This window comes from Oncorhynchus tshawytscha, unplaced genomic scaffold (genome assembly GCF_018296145.1).
Source record: "Oncorhynchus tshawytscha isolate Ot180627B unplaced genomic scaffold, Otsh_v2.0 Un_contig_7968_pilon_pilon, whole genome shotgun sequence".
NCBI lineage: Eukaryota > Metazoa > Chordata > Actinopteri > Salmoniformes > Salmonidae > Oncorhynchus > Oncorhynchus tshawytscha.
In genome coordinates this window covers 833-5,192 of record NW_024608881.1, presented here as the reverse complement: position 1 = coordinate 5,192, position 4,360 = coordinate 833, and the positions used below count along the sequence as shown (strand labels likewise).

The following is a 4,360-nucleotide window of genomic DNA, read 5'->3' as shown; positions in this document are numbered from 1 at the left end:
CATCTATTTTGTGAAGTGCACCAGTCCCTCCTGCAGCAAAGCACCCCCACAACATGATGCTGCCACCCTCGTGCTTCACGGTTGGGAAGGTGTTCTTCGCCTTGCAAGCCTCCCCCTTTCCCCTCCAAACATAACAATGGCCATTATGGCCAAACAGTTCTATATTTGTTTCATCAGACCAGAGGACATGTCTCCAAAAAGTACGATCTTTGTCCCCATGTGCAGTTGCAAACCGTAGTCTGGCTTTATTATGGCGGTTTTGGAGCAGTGGCTTCTTCCTTGCTGAGCGGCCTTTCAGGTTGTGTCGATATAGGACTCGTTTTACTGTGGATATAGGTACTTTTGTACCTGTTTCCTCCAGCATCTTCACAAGGTCCTTTGCTGTTGTTCTGGGACTGATTTGCACTTTTCGCACCAAAGTACGTTCATCTCTAGGAGACAGAACGCATCTCCATGGTGTTTATACCTGCGTACTATTGTTTGTACAGATAAACGTGGTACATTCTGCCGTTTGGAAATTGCTCCCAAGGATGAACCAGACTTGTGGAGGTCTACAGTTTTTTTCTGAGGTCTCGGCTGATTTCTTTTGATTTTCCCATGATATCAAGCAAAGAGGCACTGAGTTTGTAGGCCTTGAAATACATCCACAGGTTCACCTCCAATTGACTCAAATAATGTCAATTAGCCTATCAGAAGCTTCTAAAGCCATGACATAATTTTCTGGAATTTTCCAAGCTGTTTAAGGCACAGTCAACACTGTACCACTGGAATTGTGATACAGTGAATTATAAGTGAAATAATCTGTCTGTAAACAATTGTTGGAAAAATTACTTGTGTCATGCACAAAGTAGATGTCCTAACCGACTTGCCAAAACTATAGTTTGTAAACAAGAAATTTGTGGAGTGGTTGAAAACGAGTTTTAACTTGACTCCAACCTAAGTGTATGTAAACTTCCGACTTCAACTGTATGTGCCAAATGTCCCCTCCCCTTTTGAAATTGAAAAGATACGAGCACCTGCGATATCGTCCAAATGATCAGTGACGAAACATCCGCATCACGGAACAAAGTTCCTCGTTAGTTTTCGGATCCCACAGCCTGTTGACAGATGATATCAGTGATATTACATGTTTCTGTCCACGAGAGATTAGAAATATCATTGTTCCCAGTTTGAGATCTATGACGATGGTTTACCCTGTCCTAATCTGAACTGGGGAGAGGGACTGGGGACCTGTGATGTCATCTTTGTCCCAAATGGCACCCTATTCCCTATGTAGTACACTACTTTTGACCAAAGCCCTCTCTGGTCAAAAGTAGGGAGCTATATATAGAATAGTGTGCCATTTTGCGACATACCCAGAGTCTCTTGTTATCTTGTCTCTTCCTAGTGACTTGGTTCACATAGGTGGTACAGATGTACAAGCCATCTGACACTTCAGTTGTGACACAAACAATACTTTTTTACCATTTTTATGTTGAGTTTGTATGCATTTTTTTGTCTCCACAAAAAAAGTGCAGCTAAAAAATTGTGATCTTTGTATCAAGACTGTGTGTTAAATGTATTTTACCACCTGGGTGAACCTGGCCTATAAGGTCAATGTATCATTTTTAATAAGGTCAATGTATCATTTTTAATTGGTCCACCTATCCATTGTTCTTGGCAGTAACCTCCAGTATAGTGATTGACATTGTATTCTATAGCTATCTCTGTCACTATCTCCTCTTATTGACCCGTATGGTCAAATGGAACACAAGCAAATCTATTTGCACACGTCTTCATGAAGACACCATTTAATTAAGTTCAGAAATCGTACATGTACAAAAACATCAGTTAAGCCGGCCAGAGCTAACTGCTGCCGGTGGGGTGGTTTGCTTTGCTGTTTTACATGAGAGCATGTGGACTTGATTGTGTGCATGAGGGTAGTGTTTTGGGATCTTGGAGCCTTAGGTGGGCCAAGGAGAAGAAGAAGCATCAGTAGAGTTTACAGTCTCTGGAGGACCAAGGAGAAGAAGGAGCATCAACAGAGTTTAAAGTCTCTGGGGAACCAAGGAGAAGAAGGAGCATCAACAGAGTTTACAGTCTCTGGGGAACCAAGGAGAAGAAGGAGCATCAACAGAGTTTACAGTCTCTGGGGAACCAAGGAGAAGAAGGAGCACCAACAGAGTTTACAGTCTCTGGGGAACCAAGGAGAAGAAGGAGCATCAATAGAGTTGACAGTCTCTGGAGGACCAAGGAGAAGAAGAAGCATCAACAGAGTTTACAGTCTCTGGAGGACCAAGGAGAAGAAGGAGCATCAACAGAGTTTACAGTCTCTGGGGAACCAAGGAGAAGAAGAAGCATCAACAGAGTTTACAGTCTCTGGAGGACCAAGGAGAAGAACACGACCCGACCAGGACCTCCATAATGTGGTCCAGTTCTGTCAGGTCCATGTTGAAAGGTTGGCTGGGCATGACTGAGGGGCGGCAGGGGTCGTGCAGGGGTCAAAGTCATACATGGAGGTGTCGATGTCTGCAAACAGGATCTCATCCAATGCCAGGTCAGTGAAGAAACCTGAGGAGGAAGAGGAGGAGAAGGAAGGGGAGGAGTTTAAATCCAAGCCACTAGGAGGAGAAAGAGGAAGGGGAGGAGGAAGAGTGTCTATCAGTCTGGACTCTATACTCCTGCTGTCAAGTAAGGACACCGGCCCGTCTAGTGTGGGGCTGCCTGTCCTGATGCAGTCTTTGAATTGGCCTTTGGCTGTGGTTGTTATTGTGGCTGTTACTGTGGCTGTGGTTGTTACTGTTGTGGAGAGGAGGGGGGCTCGGGGGCAGTTGGCATGGGGTCTGAAGGGGTTCTGCTGAGGCTGTGGGGAAGGTAGTAGTCTTAATAGTATTAGCTGCTGTTGTTGTTCTGGTTATTATTGTCTGTGGTGTGGCTGAGAGAGGACAGTGCTGCTCTATGTCACCCAGGGTAGGGCACAAAGTGTCTCTGCAGCAGGCAGACACAGGTACCCTGGAGAGGGTAGAGGTTTTCTGTGGTGGGCGAGGGGCATAGGGGGAGGACGAAGAGGAGGAAGAGACTTAGGCGGGGGCAAAGTGCAAAAGGAGGCGTCGTCTCCGTCTTCCTCCAATAGCAAGGTGGGCGTGATGCAGACCTCCAGAGAGACAGGCCACCGGATGACAACCACACCAATGACGGACAGGTGGGCGGAGGGGGGAGTGGCGAGGGCAGAGGGGCTGACTCCAAGAGCCACCCTGAAGGCTGCTGGGAAAGGGACGGGGTGGCGGTAGCACGCCGCCGAATGTGGGCGGGGGCCTCACAGAAGTCCTCGTCCATGGGATCATCTGCGAGGGGGCAGGAGGAGAGCTGGACGGCGCAGCGAGCCCTCCTGTTTTAGCTCTTCCTAGATGCAGGACAGCATGTTGTTGATGAGAACACGTCTCTCCAGGCTCGCTCAGAAGCCAGTGGTTATAAAGCTTCATTAGAGAGATGTTGAAGATGCTCTGTCTCTGGAGGTTGTACGACACCTTGGAGGGAATAGAGACGTAACAAGTTACTACCAAGGTCTGGTGGATATTTAAAACTGTATTATGGGACATATTCACACTGAGATAAGTTGACTTAATGTGAATTTGAGTAAAACATAATTGACTGAAGTCCATGTTTAAATGATTAAATTCCATCTCAGGTCTGAACCCTAAATGAATAAGAACTTCAGTATATTATAAATATAATGTATTTTATTGTGTATGTGAGGAGAAAAATAATACTTACGACAATTAGGATAAAGGCATACTGTATAAATGGTTCAAGAAAAGAAATGAACAAGATCTTTAAATATTGTAGGCCATCTTGGAGAAACCTAGGCTGAGGCCGTAGGGGTCGGGAGTCGTTGTAGTGGTCATGGGCCTCTGTGGCGCCATCGCTTTGTCTTCCAACACATCTTCATCCTCGTCCAGTTTCCGCTTTAAAAAGTTCCCTTTTACCAAACATATATCTGCAACAACAACAACACACAAGTATTACTAAAAGTCTAATATGATGGTGATGATGATGATGACAATGGCGCCGACAGAGAGGATCGCCTCGCTTCTAGTTCTTAGGAAACTTTGCAGTATTTAGTTTTTTTATGTATTATTTCTTACATTGTTAACCCAGAAAATATTATGTGTTATTACATAAAGCTGGGAAGAACTATTGGATATCAGAGCGGCGGTAACTCACTATCACTACCAGCATTACGACCAGAAATACGACTTTGTTCACCACCACCCAGGGCAATTGAACTGATTCCAGAGGCTGACCCAAAACAATGCCGGCGGAGAAGAGGAAGTCAGAGCGGTCTTCTAGTCAGACTTAGGAGGCACGCACACCACCCACC

General features: G+C 45.6%; 1 pseudogene; it reads right to left on the bottom strand.

Moving 5' to 3' along the window:
- Nucleotides 1-1,774: 1,774 nt before the first annotated feature.
- LOC121843918 lies at nucleotides 1,775-3,976 on the bottom strand (annotated as a pseudogene).
- Nucleotides 3,977-4,360: the final 384 nt, after the last annotated feature.